We start from the raw sequence: 26,746 nt of genomic DNA, 5'->3' as shown, positions 1-26,746 counted from the left end.
CACTTGCTGGTTTGGCTTTCCCGCAGGACTCTAGTGTAGTGCAAGAGAGTATCGCTTGCTTATTCCTTTTTTGTTGAGGTTTTAATGCTGTGCATCTTCCAGAAGAACCCTGGCATTTTGTTTAGAAATGGAGCTTCACAGCACAAACAGTGCACAGAAAGTAGAGCTACTCACTTTTTGCATAGACACGGAAGTTTGGCAGATCACTTGTCATTGACAAGCAAGTGTTTGATTTCTGGCTTAAGGTGCAACGCTGGGATAGTTTACTAGTTGGGGGGAAAAACGCAGCGCTGATAAACGGTACTGAAGTATTCGGAAAGGTGCCGTGATCAACATGGTTTTCATGTGTTGGCAGCTTTTTGGTCCAGTGTTTTTCATGAATATTTGCCAGGGGGTCTTAACATGGCCTGCTTTTGTGTAACAAAAATGTCAACAGTGAAGCACTTATCAATGCTCACATGCTGCTCATTGATATCAGAGCAAAAGTATGTTCAGCAGTCATTTTATTGTTAAAGCCACCCATGATCCACACACCTTCCAGCTGTACTGCAACTTTCACAAACACCGACAGGCATTCACATCCACGCACGTGGCCTTGGCTCCAGTTCTTGCACAAGGTATTAAGAAGTACTCTCGGTAGTGGGCAATGTCACGCTCGACACCAACCATTACCCCAAAGTTGTACTTGATAAACTATTTTTTAAGCCCGTTGGCTTAAAGGATTGTTTAGGTGCCCATTTTGTGGAAGAAAAAGAAACAGCTAATGGGCACACAACACACAACCCGTGAATGTGTTTTCTAGCAGCTGGCTTCTGACGAGACTTGCATCTTGTGAACGAAATGTGGGACATTTTATAATGCCCCTTACCACTAAGTAAATTCACTTGAGAAATTTTCCAAAACAGTTTACACAGTGCGGAGTTAAAAAGCAATAGAATGTGAAACGTCCCCTCACAATTGGAAACTCTTCCTGTTCACTACCCCAAAGGCTTTGACAGTAGACGCTTAAGCACGCTTCACCAGTTGCAAATACAAGCATTAGTGTCAAGTTGAACTCCGCAGAGTGCTTGGGATGGGCATATAGATGTCACAGCCACTTGGAATTTGTGCATAGACTGCAAGCCTCCGAGATAAGCTCTCATCATCATTAGCCCATCCTGCTGAGAGTGAATGAAAGTATTGTGGCTGGTTATGTTCAATTCCAACCAAGCCAAACACAAGAGTAAAGAAGGAACGAGCCTATCAAAGTACATACTCAAAGCAGATGCAGGAGGAACTTCTGTTGCCTAACCAGGTTAGAGGAGGCGAAAGGTACTGGAGCGAAGGAAAGGGAAATAAAAGCCAAGCGTAATTTTAAGCCTTGCCTATCATTTCATTAAGACTTCCTAAGTTGAAAGCACAATGGTACTCTAAGCAACAAATCTGAGCATAGATGAACAATAACTGAATTGTCACTTGTTAACCTTATGCACACCAGACTTTTAAAGGATTATTAGCAGAAGTTCCAAACTTGGCTCGCACGGCGATCTTATCGGCTGCACTTCTCCCATGCTTGCACAGTTGGAGCTTGAGCCTCCTTGCACAAGAAGCCAGCCAGTCAGCGAATGGTTTCAGTGGTATCTTGAATAGATATATCTTTGGACGGGCAGTTGGGCTCCACCCACGGAAGTGAAACTGCGCTCCCTGCACGGATTCTGCAGCGCCACGTGCACAGATCGTTTCTGCGGAATAGTCAGGATACATTTCTCGGCGACAGTACTACTGCCCCGGGGGAAAAATTGCAGAAGCTACATGCGAGATCGGATTGCGTTCGATGATGCCGTGCGCTACCTGACGACACTCGATTCGTGCACACGCTGACACTAAGTCGCTCGCCACGGCGCGACGCGATGGAAAATACTGATCCCTACGTTTTATAATTGAGCCACCACTCCAGAATCAGAACACAAGGCTTGGCATGGAAGAAGCGAGGCACAAGTAGACAACAAATGCAGGCGCGTAAAGCCGATAGCACGCGAACTGCAAAACAACATGAAGCTTACAAAATATTAAACGACAACTGTACAGTTCTAGGAGCATGTAAAAAGCGGGGCGAAGCAGCGTGCAGAAAACAATGCGTTAGGCTTACCAAGACGTGCAACAGCAAGTTCACAAAAAATACCCAATCTAAATAATTACAAGCACACCTCCCAACAAGAAAAAAGCGGCGCGAGGCAGCCGCTGTACAGGGAGATAAGGGCGTAACAATGCGTCAGGCCTGTCATTCGAACCACGGGCGGAGAACATCGGGACACAAGACGCGAACACCCGACTGCCGTCGTCGTTAACACAAAAAAGTGGCATGATCAAATGACGTAAATATGACGTTTGATTTGTGACAACACAGGAAGTCACGTGATTACTTTAGCTTGACGTCACTTCTGCGTGGCAGCAGCTGTTGCCAGGGGGGCGCAGCTCGTGCCACGCGCGTGGCAGGAGACTTAACCTTTATTTAAAACCGGTTTTATCCATGATACTCTTTTTTTAGTACGCGTTGCGTTCTAGGGTGAGGCGTTGGAAAACGAGTGTCTTGGTGTTTTAGTACCGTGACTGCAGGAGGGAAGACAGCACAAGCCAGCACCCGAATGTGCTTCTCCTCTAAAACAGGAATCTATGCTGCAGCACTCAATGTAAAAATCCCGCCATTAAATGGGTTTCTCACAGCTTTTAATGGCAGAGCACTTTAGGGGCCCGCCTTTTGTCGTAGCTCCTCCGCTGTCATGGTCTGCTGTGAAGGTATAAGGCGGCATCACGCATAGAAGAAGAGGCTTCGAAAAGGTACCCGCTTGTTTCTCGATCCAGCCTTCGGGCCGAGCGTTAACTGCATACTTGAACAATGGTTTAAATAGTCACTACCATTCGAAACTCCTGAACATATGGCACTAATACATGTCTCCATTTTTTAGCGCAAAGAAAACTGCAGGCACATTTGAGGCAAGGTATATGATTTTAACAGGCAGCCCCCGTGTCCATTTAGTTAGGAACAGTCGTTGGTTTTAGTTTTACAATAGCAAGCGAAAACAGTGGCCGCGGAAGACAAAAAACGACGCGTTCAAAACTGCGCAGTAAGGCTCCGGCACGTGCTAGATGAAAGCAAGCACAAAAAGGAGAATTCCTGCTCGTCCTGTTCTGTAAGTGCTCGCGCGAGTACTGAGAAGGCGGTACATTTGAATTACATTACACAAAATTCTTTTCAATTCACCAAGCGAGAAGTGAGACAGGAATGGGAAGAGCGTGAGAGGTGGTAGCAATAAGCAAAGAGCAGCAGCACAGCACCTCTGGCGATTCACGGCTCTACACTTCCGACAGCTTTCACGTTGAGCAAAGCTGCTTTAATTTTTGTCTCTGGCATGATTATTAAAGCCGTTGCTATATTATAAAGGCCGCATAAAGCTGGCCAACATATTGTCCATCACGGATGTCATCACTGTGGGGTTTGTGCGCTGAGAACGTACAGTCGGCAAGAGGCTTGTCTATAACGCACGAGCAGGGTGCTCTGGACAGCGCAGGAGACATCTAGTGATAACGCCTGGTTTGAGACCGGTAGAATGGGAGCATGCGCGACCCGCATCAGCGCGATGGCTGTTTTTCTTGTCGCTGTGCCCGTCGCCACGCCCTCCGTACCTTCTTTCGCCGTGAGAAGCGCTGCCTGCACTGCCGTGCCGGGAAACAATAGTGGAGATTAGCGAATGGTAGTACAGCGTCGGCTGCTTTTAACTACCTGCAACGCTTAATTTTTGCTGCGCCCTACGCAATTGAGACAGGAGTTTTTTTTTCTGTATGCAAGACAACGAACAATTTTCGCCGAAAACGCACCGCTGCCGGTGTTTCAGAGTGACTAGGTATCGGTCAGTGATTGCTTGCACAGTGCATAACGTATTGTGGCGTTAGCTCGTCAGCAGTGACGTGCAAAGCCGAGCCTAGAAAGCGCATAGTGTTGCACGCGGTATTTATGCAGCTATTGGCAGAAGGATAACGCAAGGAACATCTGTGCGCCAAAGCTAATGCAGACGAAAAACTTTAGTGCCAATCCACCCTGTGAGTGTGGTTGGAAAGCAAAGCTGTAAACGGCACCCACAACGATTACCCATGCGACGTCCCTTAAATTCAGTCACGTCGCTCTACAAATAGTGAGCACGAGGTCGCGGGTTCGATTCCCGGCCGCGGCGGCCGCTTTTCTGATGGAGGCGAAAAGCAAAAACGCCCGTGTGTACGAGATTTCGGCTCACGTTAAAGATCCCCAGGTGGTCAAAATTAATCCGGAGCCCTCCACTAGGGCGCGCCTCATCGCCTGCGTTGCGTCGGCGCGTTAAACCTTACAATCAATCAATCTACAAATAGTGAAAACAAAGAGAAGTGAAATACACTTAAACACACCCTCTATTACTCCAAAGAGATATTCTTGGCAAGGTTAAATTAATGCATGATGCATGAACAGTGGTTGGTTGAGTTGTATTGGTGTAGCCCATGAGTGGAAACTCTTTTTTTATAAAATTAAAGCTCAAAGCCGGTGTTAGACGCTCTCACTTCTCCGTCTCTGCCGTCGCAGACGGAGGCGACAAGATTGGCCGAGAAAAAGACAGGGAGGTGAGATAAGTGAATGTCCAGAGGACAAAAGCTTGAACTAATCGAAAGGTATCGGATTCCTTGAGGCCTCGCTTCTTGGTGGCAACTCGCCTGATCATTTGTATGATTTTATTGCTGCTGTGTTTGAGGCGCTGTAAGGATACGTTACTCTTGGTGTTGGTCTAAAGATCTTGATGCTGGGTCCAGGATCTTGATGCTGGGGTTAGAGTAATGGCCGGGCCATCAAGGAGTATTTGAATGTGTTCCTTGAGGTGTCGTTTTACATGAGGGCGGACTACAAGGAGCTGATATTTTTTACGTGAACACTGGAAGCCAGAGGCTTTAGCACATCGGCGTATTAGAAGTGAGATGCCATGGGTAGGTGGGAGCTTCCTTTAATCGCTCCGCGTGGCATTCAGCGAGAATGCCCGGGTTAAACCCGTAGATGTTCTTGGTTAGTGCACCACTGGTCTTCCCCGTCTCCGCGTGGGCTCGTAACCAAATCGGTAAGACAACGGGCTCCGGCTTTGTTACTCTATTAGTTCCAGGGTTCGATTCCTGGCGGGGTCAGTAAATTCGTTTACTTGTTTGCGAGAGTTTTCTGTTGACACCAACGGTCGCGAAAGAACCCTTGGGGGGCAGAGGTAAAAAGCTTTGCTTTAAAACTCGCACAGCGTGCGCTAAGGCGGGTAATCTCCGCTTTTGTTTCCCGGCCCGCCAGCACAGGCATGCAGCGCTTATTACGGTTAAAGAAGATGTTGAAGCCAATCCTAAGGGCACAGGAACGAGGGACACAGCCGTCACGCTAATACGGGCAGCGCACGCTCACTATCTACCTATCTCATACCAGGCGTTATCACTAGGTGTCTCTCGCGCAGTCCGGAGCACGCCGTTCGAGCGTTATAGACAAGCCTTTTGCGGACTGTATGTAAGCAGATGGTACACGAGGTGTAATGGTGCGTCCCTTTACTTCATTCTAAGACTTGAAGCTCCAAGCGTGTGCTTCGAAATAACCATAGGAAACGTTCACAGCTACCGAACGGTTACTGTCGCCGACAAAAAGAGGCGGTCTCGAACTCCTCCGAAGTGGCATGGTGAAGGCCGAAGAGCAGAAAAGACGCAAGATCCCCAGCAGACTTCCTTGTTTTTATTTAGCTGGCCACTGCATATGCCCTTTTTCCCCGTCTGATATGCATGTCGCAAGAACTTTTTTAGGTCGAACACCTCAATATATGTGCGTGCTGCTGGCCAATATGACGAAAAAGCACGGCATGGCCGCCGTTTCCCAACTTCTCGTCACCACGGCAATAAATATCGATGTCTCAAGCAATCGAATTTTGGCGCCCCGCGCACCTAATCTGCAGAGCGCGTAGGCTACTCAGCTATTCAACTGAGGTATGAAGTAAAATAGGACTGCACCGGGGCTCTCCGTCACTCACGTTTGTCGTGTCACTCAGTTCTACCCTGCCTACAACAAAGCAATAGCACATAAGTGAGCGGTAAGAACCCTAGCGGCAGTGCTATACTGTCCCTTATTGCTGTAGCCTACACTACTCGGTCACCGCACCCACAGTGTCTCGTCGCTCGCCAAATTCGCTTCATGAGTTACCCCTTTTTATTTAAGAAAATACGGGTGACGGGACACGTTTTGGTGCTAAAGGCATGCAGTAATGGTGGCATCATTAAAGCAACAAGATGTGGCCTCTTTGCCAAGAAGTCACCGCCACCATTGATCTACTATTTTCCTGAGCAAGATTTTTGAAAATTGAGTAAGTGGTGACTCACATGTTTTTTTTTGAAGTGTAATAGAATTCTCGGTAGTTGCTATGCACGGCCTCAGTCACGTCGATTAAAAAAAGACAGGTTGTTTGGCTGTGAATCGTATTAGGGCTTCTATTCACTGGCAAAACTGGACATCCGCATTGATTTAGACAAGACGTACGAAACTGCTTTGCCTTAGGGAAGCCTGCGCGGCCTTCAAACTTTTGTAACGTCATACAAAAAGCTAACCACCGCCCGGAGTTACTTACCGGAGCGAGTATTTCGAGTAAGCCTTGAAGCTCCGGAATGTATAATATGTACGCAAAGAAGCGGCCTACCTTGAACCGGACGATTGAGTCATAGTCTTTTTTATGCTTAAAATGAAAATACGACACAATCCGTCACTTCCAATCTCCGACGGCATGTACGTGGATGATTTCAAAATTAGCTCTAGGAAGGGCGAAATAACTTAGGCGGTTGAGTGGGTCCGGTAAAAAAGTCACTTGCCTGGACCGTTGTTTGGAGCTGGAAGCCAACGACGGTGTGGTTTGTTGGGGGGGTGGTGACGGCGGCAGCGGTTGTCGTCGTCGTAGCGGAAGTGATTTCGGCACTGGGTGCCGCCGAAGTGTCCATTTCGTTGGCTTCTCCGGGTGGAAAATGTGCCGATGGTAATGGTGATGGCATGGTAGAGTTCCGAGGCTGCTCACCACATGACGCGGTAGTCACATTCACATTCATTTTGTTGTCGGCAGCACAGCCCACACAGAAGCGTCGCGGCGAAGTTGGCGTGGTCCGTAAAAAGTCCTTGGTTTTGGTGAAACCTTGCTACCCGGTGACGTAGGGCAACTTCTGCGAACTGAATAGTAGTTTCTGGGGGACTAAGCCACCCCAAAGAGCACACAGAGTCGAAAAAAGCAGAGCTTGATACAAGCGCACCTTTCTCCTTCATTAAAAGAGCCATGAAGAGAAAACACAAGTTTGGTTCATTCGAAAGATTGCCTCGTTAGAACCATAACGACACCACTTATAACGCAAACTTCGCTCAAATAAGCTACATAATTAGGAAAAAAGGAAATGACCATGCGACCCACCAGCTCATTTTCCGCAACAGAACCTGTGATGTCACTTGGGAATGCTCTGCGATTGGCGGAGGCCGGCAAAAGCAAACGCATGTTAGGCAGGGCTTACAGTTTGCATAGCGAGCCAAATGCCCGTGAAACATACTGCACATTCTTTTTATGACAAAGAACGGTGGAGTAAACGGTTGAAGGTCCGAACGAACTCGCAAGCGTGTGCGCCAATGCATACGAAACTAGCGCAGGCCGAGCTCGACATCTCGCCGTCGCGCAGACGAATTTTCGGGTTCGTGGCTCTTCGGGGCCAACGAACCGTTCCAGCACGCACAGCCGCGACCTTGCTTCGTATCGTAATCCCTTCACAGGAGGTTGGCCGTCATATCGCCAACCAGCAAAGGTAAAAATAGAAACGAGGGGAGTAAGGAACAGCAAGAAGCGACAAGATAGTGCCAGTCGTCGCGTAAGTTTCGAATGGTGTTGGCTTGCTGCTGTCGTTACGAGCTCGTTTCCAGTTTACAACCACTGAAAACTTCAGTTTGTTCGAGTACTTTACAATGAAATTTCGTTGCTGCGTTTTGAAATGCCCATGTAGTACGGGCAAATCGTCGAGGGAGTGCGACATCTCCGCCGGTGAGGAGATCTCCTTTCATGTGCTGCCCAACGACGAACCTAGGCGAAGCAAGTGGCTACGTTTTGTGAACTTTGCAAACGGAGGAGAAAGAGAGCTAAAGGAAGTACGAGTGTGCTCGCTTCATTTCCGAGGAAGTGATTACGGCAGGGACCCTTACGTTAGCTCACTCCTGGGACATGCTGGCGCTCGTCGCCGACTTCGTCAAATCGCTCTGACCTTGGGGAAAAAATGCCGTAAACACCGCGCATTGACGCTCGTATCTTTCTGGTCGAAGCAGAGAGCTCGCGCGAACGGCTTTCCATACACGACACCGGCCAACTAGCATAAGTGATACTGCTACTGAAATGGAACTACTATTAACCGTAATCAAAATACGGCACATACGTACCAGTCTATATTCGTCCGTCGCGACGGGGCTGACGAGGCAGCGGTGCCGACAGCTGGGCGTTCGTCTGTTGTGGCTATCGCGGAATGGTCGCTTTCCCGTCCACCGCGTATCCCACAACTCTTGCCGCTCGTGCACTTAGAAGCATTGAGCGTTTTTGTGGTGTGAGGTTGTTAAATGCAAGCCTGAGCTCCTCGGCGAGAGTTTTGTTCTCCGGATCAGGCGATTCCATGACTAGGGCTGCGGGTGCACTAGGTTTTACTAGTATTTTTAAAATGGCCACCGTCTCGGTCGACTCCCGCGTGTGGGTGCTATATGGAGTCGACATACTAAGTATCTGTTTCATGGACCGGCTCTATGACGCCATTGTACACGTCACGGAATGTTCAAATTTAGCGGGAGATTGAAAATTTTGGCTTAAATTGCGTTATTTCTCAGTGAATAAAGCATCATTTGCTTCCGCGAAAGCGCTTGGGGTACTATGAAACACCTAATCTTTCGAATAAAACAAACTTTTGTTTTCTCTTCGTGGCTCCTTTAAGGTCTTATCACCACAAGACCACGTTTTATGCTAAGCCTAATTCCGAACAGCTGGGCGCCGCCATGTTGCCACAGCTGCAAGCTTCGTGGAGCTCACGTGCGCCAACCGACGAAGACCTGCTCGCGGGTGGCGCGTGGACAGACGTCACTCAACGCCGAAAAAGAGCAGTCGCACCAACCGCTCCGCGTGCTGCTTCGGCGAAGAGCACGCTCACTGCGACGCCGCAGCACACTGTGATTCTGAGGCCACGAGAACGCCACTGCCTCTCGGACTATTCGCCACGAGGCATTCACCTTGGCCTCACCAAGGCTTTACCGCTAGCCATTTCGCCTGGAGCCTACCGAATTCGTATTCTAAAGGCATCTAACACGTTAGCCATCGATATTTGGCAACCACATGTGCTAGACATCTTCCTTGGAATTACGCAGACCGGCATCTCAACGTCAACAATCCCTCTGCAAGCCTACGAGGCCCTTTCTGGGGGCCAAGTTCGCGGCGTAATATACGGAATAGACCCAAACGATCCTGAAGAGGAACTTCTACACAACCTTTCGTGCCGTACCCACTGGATTGTGGCGGCACGACGGATGGGTAAAAAAACAGCCCTCATTACTTTTGAAGGCAAGAGACCGCCACGCGATGTCCTCTATTACAACTGCATGATGGCAGTTGCTCCGTACACGCCAAAGTCAGTCATATGTAACCTGTGTCATGACATTGGGCATAAGGCAGACATCTGCCCCAATTCTCAACACCCTCGTTGTGCCAAGTGCGGAATCTGGGACTGCACGGGTAGTTCGCCACAGTGCAAGAACTGCGGTGGCTCCCACGTAGCAACGGATCCCCGTTGTAAGCGCATTGAAGCAAACAAAGGCATCAGAGCCAGGCAGGCACGTCGCCGACCGTTTAGGGGTTCTACGCACATTGATGAATCACGGATACCTCCGAACAATACCATGCGCCAAAAAGGAGGGCGGGATTCAACCCCTCAGAACAGCACGAAACACCACTCGACATCGTCCACAAACCTGTCGGCGTCGGTACCACCCGAGTCGTCGCAACCACAAAGCACAGATCCGCCTCCGGCACTAAAACAACCATCGAACGTCACTTCACGCTGGAAGGGGCGCCATGAACCGCCACCATGAGACTCATCGGTTCACTATCCGCCATTACCACCAAACCCTTCGGCGGCAGTGACACCGCCAGAAGCACCAGCGGCCCCCCCGCCACCATCCGGGGTTACAGCTCAGGAACCTGCGCTTACTTCGGAACCACAGTTGGTAAATGACCATAGCAACGCAAAGGGCATACGTCAGGCCCAAGAACCGCAATCGTCACCGCAAGGATCACGTTCAACTACAATTTCTTCGGCGCCTCCACCGGTGGCACAGATCTCACAGGCCGAACCTCGCCGTGAGATTCAACAGCTGCGAGTGGACTTCAGCCACCAACAATCGCTCTTACGCCAATCAATACTGAAAGAAGTTAGAGCCATAATATCTTTCGAGATACAAACCACCATTAAAACCATTATTGCGTAAGGAATACAGAAGGCCCTTGTGGAACTTTTGCCTCAACTCCTCCGCGAAGCCCTATCAGGCCAATCCCACCTTGTCGCGGGTATGTGTCTCGATTCTCAGGCTGCTTTCGCAAGCCAAACCATGACCACTGAGGTCCTCGAAGGCGCCAGTACTGTGCACCGTAATGCTGCGTCCGACAAGTAAGCGCCACGGATCGGGTCACCCTGTGACAGTGATGCAGTGGAACTGCCGCGGGCTGACCACACGATCCGCTGAGCTAAACCAACGCTTCGCAAGAAACGAGAGGCCAACAATCCTGCTTCTACAGGAAACAAACACTCCTAATAATAATCTGAGGGGATTCAATGTGTATACAACCCCTGTTATTCGACAAATTCACAGAGGGCGAAACAACGGTGACACTTCGCAGCCAGATGTCTGCAACGGTCAAGCTGCCGTTCTTGTCGCCAAGTCCGTGCCGCAAACTCAGCTGGACACCATCCATCTGTGTGACCCGAATCGGGAAGTCGTAGCGGTGAGGACGCAGCTCCGAGGGCAGACGGTTTCATTTGTTTCCGTATACTGGAGACCCATGGGGCGCAGCAAACAAGACGCAACATGGGTCAACTCCCTCATGCAGACCCTACAAGGTCACTCAGTACTTATTGGTGGGGACTTTAACGCTTGGCACACCACTTGGGGATATCCCCGAAACAACAGCAAAGGAACCCAGCTGCTTGTTGCTATGCGGCATACACGCTTAGAACTCCTCAACGTCCCTGAAGTTCCCACGCGCATAGCAGCGTTTGTGTCGCAGCGAGACACGACACCGGACCTTACTTGGACTTCTCCCAACCTTCGAGGCATTTGGCAGACCAGACCAGACACACTCGGAAGTGACCATCTGCCGATATGGATAACACTTCAAGCATTGCAAGCGATACCAGAGAAACGACAGACCACTTTCGTAAAATGGGATACATTTTGTACCATCCTAAATGAAACCGATCCTGCAGATCCTATCTACACATGCATTCGTACTGCTCTGCGGGAAGCCACAACATCGGTTTTAGTCAAAGACGGTGCACCCACCCCCGACCTACATTTGCTAAATCTATGGGCTAGCCGTCTGAAAGCGTTCCAGCAATTTCGCAACGGAGGGAGGACACCTCTGCTTCGATCGCGCCTTAACCAAGCAACTGCGAAGGCAAGCCAGTACTCCTTGCAGCTCTCCCGGGATAACTGGCATCGGCACTGCGCCGCCTTCAATGCGCAGACCGGGCTCAGCAAAGTCTGGACAACATTTCGTGGCATGCAGGACTAACGAAAGAACAAAATGGCGGGCCAGAACATAGCTCTTCGACTGGGCATCACAGAGACCGATCTTGCAATCCAGGCAGGCCAACTTTTCTTCCCACAACCCCCGCTTGGGGTGAAGCCAAGAGCGCCGTTTCTCCCACGCACGATGCCTCCCGAAATGAACACCAGTCTAAATGACCCGTTTACAATGGCCGAACTTCTATCTGCTCTTCAGGAAACCAAAATAACGAGCGCACCTGTCCAGATGGGATCACTTACGCGGCCCTTCACAACTTGCCTGAGGCGCACAAGGAGCAACTTCTTGACTGGTTCAATGCTATCTGGGAATCGTCTGTGCTGCCTAATGAGTGGAAGGAATCGTGGGTTGTACCCTTTCCAAAGCCTGGCAAGCCTCTCACGCAAATAGAGAATCTGAGACCCATTTCTTTGATTTCTAATGTTATGAAACTTATGGAGAGGATGGTTCTCGCAAGAATTCAGTGGCACTTAGAAACAGCAGGCCAACTTCACCCACGTCAAACGGGGTTCCGGAGGCACCTTTCTACTCTAGAAAGCTTAAAATTGCTGTCAGAGGATGTTATAGCTAACACCTCATCATGTGATCCCCGTCTAGTGGTAGCCATCGACGTAAAAAAGCATTCGACTCAGTACTTCATGAGGCAGTTATCCAAGGCGCACGAAACCGAGGACTGGACGGAAAGCCACTCGCCTTTGTACAAGATTTCCTGCGAGACCGCCACTATCGAGTACGGGTTGGTTACACACTCGGCCCCAAAACAGCAAACTGCGCCGGAGTACTTCAAGGTTCAGTCTTATCGCTAACGCTATTTAATATCGTCATGGCTGACCTTCCCCCACTCCTGGATGAGATTGAAGGCTTGCGTTTCACGATCTATGCAGATGACATCACGCTTTGGACAAAGGGAGGCTCTATAGGCGAACAAGAACAAGCAATGCAGCAAGGTCTGAACACAATCTCTTCTTTCTTAACAGAGGTAGGACTCGCTCCGTCTCCCGAGAAGACTGTTTTTGTAGTAGTGGCAAACAAACGGCTACACAAACAAAACATAAAGAGCCAGTTTAAGCTCACCATGAATGGAGTACCAATCCAAGAACGACCTACTGTCCGCATTCTCGGTCTTGACATAGACGAGGATGGGGGCGCCACCACGTGGCTCAAGAAATTGACCGCTACGTGGAAAAGCACCCTTTCCCTGATCCGTCGGATTACTTCAAAGAAGTGGGGCGCCGATGAACGCGTTCTTCGCATTTTGGTAAACGGCCTGTTGGTTCCAAAAGCAACGTGCGGGTATAACTTCTACAGACTCACAAAAAACAACGAGAGTCTGTAGAATACCTTAACCGCGAAGCCATGCGGGTTGTCTCTAGTCTTCCTCGCTTCGCAATGGTTTATAACATCCACCTTCACTCAGGAATGAACACCATTGAAGACAGAACTGAAAGCTTAGGAGCTTCACAACTACTACGCCTCGAAAGCACTCAAGCCGGCAGGGCCATTCTTCGTCAACTTGGTCACTCGCTGGACAAGAAACCTCCGATCTACCAACCGCCTGAACCATGGAAACAAATAGCCATCGTTGATCACCGGCCCATGCCCAAAAACACAAGCGCAGCACATCCGACACGTCGCCAACGAGCAGCAACGACACACCTAAAAGAGCTCCAGCGTACCGACGACGACGAAGGGGTGCGCAGGATTTACACTGACGCAGCTCTTCAAGATGATCAGGTCGCCATAGCGTGGTACTGCGACAAGACCAAAACTAAAGGAGCCAAGGCTCTCCGTGGTACCCCATCTGTGAAGGAAGCGGAACTGAGGGCCTTACTACTAGCGACGGAAGAAGCGCACAGAATTGCCGCCACAAGACTGACTGAGGCACCAACAACTTTCCTTCTCTACACGGACTCCAAGGAAGCAGTGAGAGAATGCGGAAAAAATAACACGCGCAGTCGGACGGTCGCAAGAATTCGTGCGGTCGCAAGGGACCTTCGACAACTCGGCCGCATACTTACAATTCGCTGGATCCCTGGCCATAACGGGATACCGGGCAACGAGGAGGCACACAAGGCAGCACGGGAGATACTTTCCAATCCCGATAATTGCCAGAAACCTCCGTCGCGACCGACGAACGTCTTCCCCGCTCTCCAAGCGTCGACACCTCCATCTTTGGAGCTGCTGCCCGACGAGTCGGAAGAGGAAGGGTATGACTACGAGGAAGCCATCGCCAAAGCACTTGCTGAGCGACGTGCAGCGCTTCGACTTCGTCTACCCGAAGAGGATGACCCTATCCCATCCGGCTACAACCGGTGGGAAACGGTCACACTCCGACGCATTCGGACGAACACTGCCGTAACGCCGCACATCATGGCACGCTTTCGTCTACACCCCGGCGACGGTACCTGCAAAGTTTGCGAATCACCTGACAGCCCACAAGTCGCTGACCTTGACCATCTTCTATGGAGATGCCCTGCCTTGAAGGACCAGAGAAACCGCGCACATGCGCTCATTTCTCCTCAAATCAGGCCACAAACGCTGCGGGAGTGGACCCATCCCGAAGGGTCTACAGAACACAGGAAGATGGTCATCGACTCTATTCTCGTATATGTTCGAGAAGCCGCCGTACAGGACCACATTTAGTCGGGACACTCACCCCCCCCCCGTTCCTCCAACTCCCTTCCCCCATCTCCCCCTCCGGCGATGACAAAGGTCAAGGAACGGAGTGTATATAGGATTAATAAATACATATTACAACAACAAAATTAGCTCTAAGTCACGTAACCTCTCTATGTGCCGAAGCAAGCAACGCTAGGCATTAAGAAGCTTGCAAGTTCGAAGAGGGGAAAGTTTTAAACTGCTATATCTTCACGAAAGTACTTGCGCCCTGTTCGCAAAACCAAGCGAAATTTTGCCCGAAATGCAACCCTTTTTAAAAGGTGCAGACACTATGGTGATGAAAGAGTTTTCTTGTTTGGTCCAGGCGGTAAAAAAGTAACATTCGTTCCGCAAATAAAAGGCGTCAGTCTGCAGGGTTCGGCTATAATTATACCACTATTTTTATTCTTGTTATTTTGATTTAAACTTTGCGCCATGTAGAGCGCATGGTAATCCAGAAGGAGACTTACGGACATGTGCGTAAAAAGTGGTGTACGAGATTCCTTTTGAGATTTTTCTGAAAGCATTCGTCTTTGGCAACAGGAATTTAATCATAGCAAGAAAGGAGGTATGTTAAAGTCGCCACGTGTGCTTATGGAATAGGACACAAAATTTTTGAGCTTGCTCTCTCACCCGAACAACGAAACCTGGTAGTATTGAAATGCGGCCTGGAAACAAATTCATACCTTGCAGGTTTTTTTATGATTTTGGACAGGCTATTTGTTATTCCCATTGTCTTCAAAACATACGTCAAAGCCTGTAGTCGTGTTGATGTTCCAAAGACTACTGCTCACAATCGACGTATAGAATTTGTTTAAGGTTGGTCTTAAAAGTCCCACATTCAAGGGGGAGCCGCATGTGGAGCAGTAGGTCTTACATTTTCAAAGGAACACATATAAGAAACTTCTATATTTCATACGAGTTGATACTACGATTGGGTTAAGAAACGCAATTCTCTTTATTCGTGCCATAGAGCTGATGGTACCAGACTTTTAGTATGTTGGTAGGTTTAAACAGTTTAGTGTGGGCACAGCAAAGGGCGTTGCCGGAAGAAGTACAACTATGGTTTACTTTGATTCTTTGAACCTCGTCTACGGTGTGGAGATTGAGAAACCAGATAAAAATTCTGCGTTGAACCATATTTTGAAGTCTCCGAATTCACCCCATGTTCAAAAACTGGCAGAAATTCGGTGCGGCCGCACCCGCACAACGCACTTGCACTGGTGTCCGCGCAAGGGTTCTGGGTCAGAACTTAAAACCGCTGATACTAAAGACCCTCAGAAACAGGTACATACGTTTCAGACAGACATAGAGATCTGCCAAAGTGTCCGTGTGCGGACGGAGGAAAGGCTACACTAATGCTACACATTTATAACTTTTCCATGGCAGACTGCAACCACTTTGTGACAGATATGGAGAAGAGGAAGCAGAGGAAAGGTACTTTATTTAAGCCTAAACTGATAGAAGGAAGGGGACGAGAGGCAGGAAGTCACCTGGACGCCTCTGTTAGAAGGCGGAGATGAGTTCATTGGCCCTAGCGACAAATTTCGCCGGTTAGACGAATAGTTGCTCTGAGTCGCTGTTACAGCTAAGCATGGCGGCCTCCCATTGCTGTTGAGTCCTGATGTTTTTAGTGATCTGTTTCTGTGGGCATGCCCATATTACGTATTGTAAGGTGGCTTTGTCTGCACACCACTTGCATCGGTCTGAATAAGAGTCTGGGAAATATCGGTTGTAGAGGACGGGGTTGGGGATGGTATTTGACTGTATTCTCCAGCACGCAGCTGACTGCCATCTGTTGACGGAAAAGTTGGGTGCAGGGTATTTGAGGTAGCTGAGCCTGTACTGGTGCATTATCTTTCTGTAAGTGACCAGCCTGCCTGTGCTCAATGTGAACGTAGCCCTGATGTCTCACCTCGGGCTACCTCACGAGCCCATTCCTTCTCCAGCTGGGACGAGTGTGCTCTTGTCCCTACAAGGCGGACATGCGTGCATCTGACGCGAATAAACGCCAAAAGGATTTTGGCCGCTGGCAAGATTATTCGGCCCACTAGGAAGTTTCTGATTGCCATCTTCGAGTCAGACACAGTAATTTTGGCTTCCGTGCAAGTTATTGCGAGAGCAATAGTCGCTTCTTCCGGCACCTAGGGGTGCGTTGTGAGGATTGTGCCAGAGGTCACTGGGTTTCTTGGTGGTCCACCACGGCTATGCTCGACTGCAGCAATGTGGCGGAGCGCCTGAACCGACAAGGGTGCAACGACTCCCCGACATGTGCGGATTGTTCGGAACCGGACAATCTGGAGCCCCTACTCAGCTTCTGCCCCTCCCTCCGTCAACGCGGCACCGAGGGCAGAACTCCACCGAGTGCTGCAGTGGCAGCTCCAGCAGCATAGAGGACCTTCTGTTCCCGAAGGGGCCGGCGGAAATCCGACGGTAATCTTCGCACATCTGCTCCATTACATAGAAACGACCGGCCTCACGCAGCGGCTGTAGCCCAGACTGCAATGTTACTGACTGATGTGCTCACACTGACAGCCCCATCCCTTCTTTGTCCTATCTTTCTCTATCTCTCTAACGCTCCACTTTATCATTTCACTGCCCCTCAACTTCCCTTCCCCTGAACTGGGTTGTACTGGGTTGTATGCAGGTGAGCACGCTGCCGGGCTCAAAAATATCCCCAGTACACCTCCTTTCTTTTTCTTTCCTGCAAGCCCCTCCCCCCCTCCCTCGTCGCAGCTGGTACGTTGTGATAGTCCACAGCACCCTCGTGTAGGACATGTGGGTTCCCGCACAACTTCCGGTAAAGTGCAAAAACTATGGCTCTTCCACTGTCTTGATGATGTTCCGGGCGCATATTTTGTGGTATGAGAGAACCATGTTTTATGAACGAGTGCTGTCATCCAGGGAGCATTTGCTGCCGCGTTGAGAGGCGTAGGGGATGCGCAGGGGTCTCAGAATTGCGCGGCCAGTCTCTATTCACGATAGCCTGTGGAGCTGCGGCATACTTCCTGCTTCTGCTCGCTGTTCCAGGGTATTATGCACTATCATTGCTTGAAAGTGCTCCTCGAATCCGCTGACGAGTATTCTTACAGCTTGTTTAGGCTTTCCGGATGACGCACTGGGTCTTTTTCTATTTCTGTCTTTGTGAAGTTCAGAAAAGGAGTCACGTATATTGCCGCGAACCATGCATTGCGTTTGTTTGTTTTGTTTTTACTGTCCGGGCGCGCCCGGCTGTGTTATCTGTGCCCCAAGCGAAGCGCTTGTTCTATTCTTTATTTTTATGCCGCACGGGTTATCTCATTCTAATACAGAGAGCGTTTCGCCCTAATGTCACTAGCCTAGAATAAGCATTGATCTACCATGTTCTGGATTTAAATCGGCGCTTCGAGAAACACTCGCACCGAAATATAAAAGCCTGCAGAGCAAACACCGCGGCATTCCACTCCCCGAAGCTAGCCTGCGGACGTCACTTTGTTGACTGCTTCTTCGCCGCTTGTGTTTTCTTTGAGGCCACCTGTGTACTATTTGAGTTGTCAGGGGAGCACATGTTCGCTCCATTAAACTTCTTTTCCTTGAAGACAACTGCGTCGTCTTTGGCTGCGTGACATCTGGATGGTGCTGGGTACATGCGCCCTAAACCATCTGCAAGTCCCCAAGCAAACCCCACTCGTACCAGCCGCCGACCGCAAGGCCTCCCACCCGAACTCGGTCTATTACCGGATAAAGTGAAGAAAGAAGACGTCGCTACCAACACCATGGTCAACCAAGCCAATCTTCTCGTCGTTCTGCAGCAACCTCAGGAGCCCCCATCATTCCGAGGATCCTCTGGTGAAGACCCCGAAGAGTGGCTGGAGAAGCTGGAGCGCGTCCGAAATTTCAACCGATAGAATGACGAAGAAACCTTGAGGGAAGTGTTTTTGTACCTCGGAGACTCGGCTCAAGTCTGGTTTGAAAATCACGAGGGCCGGCTAACATCATGGAGCATGTTCAAAACGGAATTTTTGGAAACGTTCACAACTGTGGTGCTTAAAAAATGAACTGAGCTATGGTTGCAGACGCGAATCCAACACTCAAACGAAGGTGTTGTAGTGTTCGTTGAGGAGATGAAGAAGCTGTTCCGACGAGCTGACCCCGAAATGACAGACGAGAAGAAGCTGCGCTTTCTGATGCGGGGATTTAAGCAAGAGCTCTTCGCTGGACTTATTCGCAAGCTCCCAAAAACCGTCGCTGAGTTCGTGACCGAGGCTTCCATGATCGAGAGGATCCTGGACATGCGTTCGAGGCAGTACGATCGACCACTCAACGCGTTTTAGGCGAACGCCGTCAATGCCCCTGGATTCGCGACAGAAGACTTACGCGAAACAATGCATGCGGTCGTTCGCAAAGAACTGAGGAAACTTTTCCCAACAACGCCGCAACCAGAAATCGCCTCCCTGATCGACGTAATCCGAAAAGAAGTCCAACACGTGCTGGGAACTTCTACGCCGTCGGAAGCACCCCGTGGGCCACATGATATGGCCTACGCGGAAGCTGTGTGTCGACCCCGCCCTGTACCGACGCGTCGTCAAGAGTCCTCGCCGTACCGCCGCCCACTGTAGCAGTTTAGACCCCCTGTAGTCCAAAACCAGATGCTGAGGAAGACGGACGTATGGCGAACTCCCGATAATCGTCCGCTCGGCTACCACTACAGAGAAGTCGACCCCATCTACCGTCGCTGCCCATACAATCTTGAGACTCGGACTGCGTGGTTTCTCCGTCCACGCACCTCGCCGTCTCCCTGGCCAACGACCACGTGAGATCGATGAGTATCTATCTCAAACCAGCGGTGGCCCAGTTCGTTTCAACCGTTCGCCGTCGCCCTTCCCATACGAGTCGCCGAACCGCCGTAGCAATGCCAAATTTCGCACGTAGAATGTACCCTGCCCCACGCAGGGGAAACTAAAAGCAGCAACTTCTCGAGGGAAAGTTGCACGACCGTGGAAAAATAAAACCCTCCAACGACGCAACGACTCGCGGAAGACGATGATTCCCGACATGCCCTCATCCCGCCGACCTGATCTAACCCGGACGTGACTCCTGAACACGACGCAACCACACGGCGCGACGCGCACCCGACATGACCGAACCTGCCGCTGAGACGACTACAACGACGACGCACAGTGCCCGACCGTCAACAGGCACAAGCCGAGATGCGACGCCCCGACGCACCCGGAACTCGAGGAAGGCAACGTCCGACGTCCAGTTGTCCATCGACGGCTTTGACGTAGTCGCCCTCATTGACACGGGAGCCGACTACTAGATAATGAGCGGGTCATTCGCGTCTAAGTTGAAGAAAGTTACTACAAGATGGGAAGGTCCGCACATACACACAGCAGGAGGCCGTGTTGCGTTTCTCATTGTGCATAACTGCTTCCGTGACATAATTGTCGGAATGGACTTTTTGTCGAACAATGGCGCAATAATTGTTCTACAGACCAAGTCGATAACTTTTTCCTCCGATCACTCCACGACGCTGCAGCTGAACCCCGAACACCGTGCTGCTGTAAGCATCACCGACGATCACGTCACCCTGACACTCCGTGGAAGCTTGATGATCACCGTCTCCTGTGAGCATGCTGCTCCTGACATCGACGATATCCTAGAGAGTGACCATAGTTAACTTCGCGACCGCTTTGTCTCGTCGCAAGAGGCATTGCGCGCTTTAAGTAATGCAAATCCTACACTTTGGTCACTAATCTCAGCGAGGAGTACCAGCATCTAAAGAAGGCTGCTGGAATTGCGTTCCTCGAAGAAACGCAAGAAACAAGTCAAGTGATCGCGGTCGCCAACTTTGAACGCGAACGCGCAGATGCTTTCAAGCTGAGGCATACTTTCGACGGGACCCCGGCGCTGACGCAAGAAAATCGGGACAAATTATTAGATTTGCAGCGTCGCTACAGCGAGTGTTTTTTTTCGAACTCAAAATTACGTGAGACACCCCTAGCGCAGCGCCAAATTATAACCGAAGACGAAGCCCGACCATTCCCGACAGTCACTGTACCCCGTGTCTTCACACGAGCGAGAATCCATCCGGGCACAAGTCGAAGACATGCTCAGCGATGACATTATACAGCCATCAAAAGCTCCTGGGATGCGCCGGTCGTACTCTTGAAGAAAAAAAGACGCCACATTGTGGTTCTGCGTTGACTACCGGCGATTTAACAAAATCACCAAAAAAGACGTTTGCCTCTTGCCACGAATCGACGATGCCCTCAACCACCTCTCCCATGCGAAATATTTCTCATCGATGGATCTGAAGACCGGCTACTGGCAAATTGAAGTGGACGAGAGAAATCGAGAGAAGACTGCATTTATAACCACGGACGGCCTACACGAGTTTAAGGTGATGCCATTTGGGCTACGAATGGCGCCAGCAATGTTTCAAAGAGTCATGGACACTGTGCAAGCTGGCCTAAGTGGCACACCTGCCTGGTATACCTCAAAAACGTGGTATTCTCCCGGACTTTCGACGAACACCCAGCAAGGTTGGAGTCTGTACTCGAGGCCATTCGTACGTCTGGTTTAACGCTCAACCTTGAAAAGTGCCGCTTCGCGTATGAGGAGATCACGTCTTTTGGCCACGTCGTAAACGGCGCGGTAGTCCTGCCTGACCTGGCGAAAACTTCAGCCATAGCGAACTTCGCAAGACCGAAAGAAAAGAATGGCATGCGAAGATGTCTCTGACTGTCCGCTTACCACCGGCGCTTCAGCGTGAACTTCGCACGCATTAAATAGCCACTCACACGCTTGACGAAAGATAGCACCGCTTTCAGCTGGGAAAGTGCCCAAGAGGAATAATTCTGCGAGCTGCAACAACGCCAGCAAAGCCCGCACGTGCTCGCTCATTTCCACAAAAACTCCGAAGCGAAAATGCACACGGACGCCAGTGGTATATAGGTTTGGGGGCAGTCCTCGTCCAAAAGCAAATCGGTAGTGATACGGCAATCGCCTATGCCAGCCGAGCTCTGTCAAAGGAGAAGGAAAACTATTCTGCCTCCGAGAAAGGGTGTCTGGGTAACATATGGGCCATTTCAAAATTTCGCCCATACGTGTATGGTAGACCATTCAAGGTTGTGACAGACCACGATGCGCTGTGTTGGCTCGCCAATTTGAAGGACCTCTCTGCCGTCTAGGGCGATGGAGCTTCGATACATTCGACGTTACAATCGTCTATAAATCCGGCAGGAAACACGCCGAAGCCGATTGTCTATCCCGCGCCCCCGTCGACCCACCACCTCAAGACTCCGATGCAGACAGCACGTTCTTCGGAGTCGTGACGGAGAGCGACCTAGCCGCCCAGCAGCGTGCCGATCCGGAGTTACGCGGCATAATGGACTACCTAGAAGGACGCAATGTCGCCGTGCCTAGGGCTTTCAAACGAAACTTACCAGCATTCAGCCTCAAAAACGTTGTCCTGGTGAAGAAAAATTTAAAACCCGGAACTAGAACGAATTATCTTCTTGTAATCCCTGGAGACCTTCGTGACGAAATTTCGGAAGCTTGCCACGAGGACCCGTCGCGCGGACATCTCGTCACAACGCGCACTATTGCAAAAATCAAGGCGAAGTACTACTGCCGCACCTTACAATCGATATGTCCCACTACGTCCGGAGCTTGCGTGACTGCCAGCGACGAAAAACGCCCCCGACGAGATCCGCCGGAATTCTGCAGCCAATCGCCGTCCCATCGAGGCCCTTCCAACAGATTGGTATGGACCTTCTGGGCCCATTCTCTACGTCATGATTCCAGAACAAGTGGATTGTCGTGGCGACAGACTACTTGACGCGCAACGCAGAGAACGCCGCTCTTCCAAAGGGGACGGCACAATAAGCCACCAAGTTCTTCATAAATCAAGTTGTGCTGCGACATGGAGCCCCTGAAGTCCTATTCACGGACCGCGGAACGGCGTTCGCGGCAGAACCCATGCAAGGAATCTTACTCTACAGCAACACTGATCGCAGAAGAACGATGGCCTACCACATTCAAACGAACGGAGTAACGGAACGTCTGTACAAGACGATCGCGGATATACTATCTATGTACGTCGACGTCGAACATAAGACTTGGGACGAAGTCCTTCCGCATGTCACGTTTGCGTACAACACAGCTATCCAGGAAACTACGCAGATGACACCATTCGAGCTTGTCTATAGAAGACGGCCGACTACGATGCTTGACGCCAGGCTTCCGCACGTAGAAGACGACGACCTCAACGCCGACGTCCAAGGATACCTTCAGTGTGCAGAGGAGGCCCGCCAGCTCGCTCGAGTTCGCAACAAACGACCAGCAGCTGGTAGATGCAGGACGCTACAACCTCCGAAGCCGAGACGCCGAGTAGCATTCAGGGGATTGTGTGTGGGTCCGTACTCCCATCCGACGACGTGGACTCAGTGAGAAATTTTTGCGAGTGTATTCTTTTATTTTACCAGATTCCAAGACGTGTTGGCCAACTTACCTACAAAGTGATCCCCGATGGTGATTCCGGTACATCACGACGACATACGCGAACCGAAGTCGTCCACGTGGTTCTCCTGAAACCTTACTGGTCAAGATGATGGACTTTTGTCGTAGTTGTTTGTTCGGACTATAGTTTTATTTTAGCATCGGGTCGATGCACTCTTTCAGGGGGAGTAATGCCGCAAACGATGCATTGGGTTTGTTTGTTGGTTTGTTTATGTTTTGTTTTTTCTGCGAGTTTTTTTTTTCTGCGGCTGTGTTATCTGTGCCCCAAGCGAAGCGCTTGTTCCATTTATTTTTGCGCCACACGGGTTATCTCATTTTTATACGGAGAGCGTTTCGCCCTAATGTCACTCGCCAAGAATAATCTTTGTTGATCCACAATGTTCTGGACGTAAATCGACGGTTGGAGCAGCAGTCGCGCCGAAAGATAAGAGCCTGCAGAGCAGTCGCCGGGGTATTCGACTCGTCAAAGCTTTCCTGCGCTCGTCACTTTGTTGACTGCTGCTTCGCCGCATGTGTTTTCTTTGAGGCCTCCTGTGTACTATTTGAGTGGTTAGGGGAGCACAAGGTCGCTCCAATAAACGTCTTTTCCTTGAAGAGAACTGCGTCGTCTTTGGCTGCGTGACAATATGATGCGGCTTGTAATGAAAGCATGAACCAGGCACAGTAAATTTGCCTCCTTGAGGATACGGTGTTTGTTTTCTATGCGGGCAATAAGTTGGCTCATTTGCCCGCACTGGGTCTCAAAGCCAATATAGTAACGGTGTTCGCCCCATTTATCTGAAGACGAAGGCCAACGACGCGAATGCACTCGACACGTAGGATCAGGTGGCCCTGTCTTCGGCACGCCTTTCTTTCTTATTCTCTGTTTACGGGTTGGTAGAAAGGATCTCGGATTTTTGAGGGGAGCAGGCAAGGCCCCTCGGGGTTTGGTAGTCGTCAACTGCATCGGCAGCTTGTTACAGCCTTTCTTGCAGGTCTCTGTCACTGCCTCCAGAAGCCCAGATTGTAACATCATCTGCGTAGAGGCTATATTGGATTCCGGTATAGCCTCTATGAGTTGAGGCAGCTTGATCACGGCCCCGTTGAAGATGAAGGGCGACCGTGCGCTCCCCTGTGCTATGCCCTGACTCCCCATATGTATGAGCGCCGATTCGAATCCTCCCAGGGAGAGACGTCCCGTGCGATGAGGCCCAAAGTCTTAGATGTATGCATAAGTGCGGCGCCCGACTCCCAGCTCGATCAGATTGCATACAATCACATCGTGTCTGTCATCAAATCCCTTGCTGAGGTCCAGTCCAAGTATAACTTTGGAGTCGAGGTCCGAACCCTGAATTTTGTACAAAATCTGCTGTTTTAGTTGTATCCTAATGTCTTGCGAGGAAAGCTTGGACCGCAAACCCACAATGGTATTAGAAAACAAGTGGTTTGGTTCCATGTGATGTGCAACCTAATCAGCACCACGTGTTCCAAAACCTTGTCCAGGAAAGATATGAGAGAAATAGGACTTAACTTCTGCAAATTGAGCTCCCTCCCCGGTTTCAGTATCATAGAGATCTTCGCTGTTTTGCAGGGCGGTGGAGTTTGCACTGGTTCCCAGCACTGCTTCATATACCGTGCGAGGGCGGCTATGGAACAATCGTCGAGGTTACTCAGCAGTCTATTCGTGAATCCACCCGGCCCTGGCGAGAAATTGGTCCTGATGTTGAGACGCGTTTTTATACATGTTTTGGTTGAGTGTGCATCCTGCGAAGACCGAGATGCCGACACCTGACTGGAATTTACATTTTGGATTTCTACTACAACCTTCCCTATTTTGTGGACCAACCAATATTCAGACAGACTCTCTTTTAACCCATGTCGCTGATATTATAGTCTTCAAACTCATTTCTTTCAGCGCGTGACCAAATACCTTCGCTGTATTGATGGAGGTCCCCAGGGTACGTTTGTATGCACCAGAAGGCTCCATGAGCCACCTTTAAGGTTTGAAATCCCTTTCATGCCACCACCATTGCCAACTCACCTTATAATTACAGGCCCCTTTTCATTTGAAAGTGGGGCCTACTCAACTCATATATTTAAAATTTCTCGAGGTCTTTTCCCTTAGTTACGTAATTTAATCACAAACCCGACACACTGCCTGACCACCTAACATTGTTTGCGGCATTTCTCCTTTTATGTGCTTGCTCAATGACCGCACAGCAATAACTACACGCGAAGGCAACCCTGGTGATCGGCTTCACCGCAACGTACTCAGGTTTGACCAATTCATGCGGCCAACAGTGAAAAGGGAAATGTCAATTATTGACACTGTCACGTAAATGATTTGACTTAAAAGTTCGGTCTGCGCTGTGGCATTACGCATTTCAAGTGTGGCGTTTGGCATTGCGCATTGCCATAACGACGATGAAATCTTTCCTTTACTGCAGCTTAGTGTGGACAACTACAATTACGCAAAACATCAATCAAATGCTCATCTTACAAATAAAAGCCGTTCGTCACATCGCAAAGCTCGATTATTCTTCTTCCACTCGGACTTCCTTGCCACGTTACAACATAATCAAGGCAAATTGCATGTTCTGAATTCCCCGCTCGTTGTACTTTTCTTCGTTACCAGTAAAAAACTCTCATACATTCGGAATCACTCCATGCCAATACTCGCTCTATAAATACCCCTGTACACAAACAACTGCAACCAGCGCAAATTCCGCAATAACTACTTGTTGTATAATGTAATCACTAGAACCCAACTTGCCATTAATTCTAAATAAGTACCGTTTTGTAGCGAATGTCTCCTTATAACAGCTAAAATTGGTTTTTGAAAGTAAAGAGTAAATTGAAATCAAAGAAATGTTGATTGACAAACTTAAATTAATAATCTTGAACTTCCATGTACCATTTGAAGCACAAATGGTTTTTCTAATAGCCTATTTCTTTCGTTACTTCTCCTTTCTCATACATGCCCTCATGTGATATGGACGCTACTGTTTCTGTATTTGAGAGCGTGATGAAATTGGGCATTTGCAAATTGTTTAGCACACATTGTTTTTTTATGATGTACTGAAACTGTTACCTCATTTGTATTGCATTGTGTTTGCTATGTTTCTGCTTTATTTGATATGTTACAGTTTGTGTAAAATCTTCCTGGGTCATACTGCACTGCCATGTGAGGGTTCATGGACCCAGTCAAGCTGATAAGTCTGCTGTCTGCTTTTAGCCCATGTACCCCTCCAGATGTAATTCCAAGAAATAAACTTATTTACTTAAATATATATATATATATATATATATATATATATATATATATATATATATATATATAGAAATAAGGGTTGGCAGTCGAGAAAACCTCGGAAAGCAAAGGGGCGGATGTGGTAGATCATTAAACAGATTAAGAATTTGGAAATAAAGAAAGAAAGTGAAGAAAAAATGCCCGCCAGGTGGGATCCGAACCCACGACCTCCAGAATACCGGTCTGGTGCGATGACCACTACGCTTCCGGCGGGGCTATTTTCCCCTCCAGTTTCTTGCGTATTTATGTCCAGGTAATTTTTACTCTGTTTGGGGGTGGTAGGCAGCGCCACTCCGAGTGCTCGGGGTGAAGGGAACCTTCTTTTTAAACCCCGGCCCGTGACTCGAGTGAGGGCCTCTGTTCTGTTAGCGAGGGCCTCTGTTCTGGCAGTCTTGTTGCCAAAGGGAGCTTAAGAGGGTTCAAAGCTGGTCAACCACTC

Source organism: Haemaphysalis longicornis, unplaced genomic scaffold (genome assembly GCF_048455015.1).
Source record: "Haemaphysalis longicornis isolate Haplotype H1 unplaced genomic scaffold, Haemaphysalis longicornis Haplotype H1 scaffold_1, whole genome shotgun sequence".
In the NCBI taxonomy this organism is placed as follows: Eukaryota; Metazoa; Arthropoda; class Arachnida; order Ixodida; family Ixodidae; genus Haemaphysalis; species Haemaphysalis longicornis.
The sequence above is the reverse complement of the archived record's forward strand: the minus strand, read 5'-3'. Positions refer to the sequence as shown.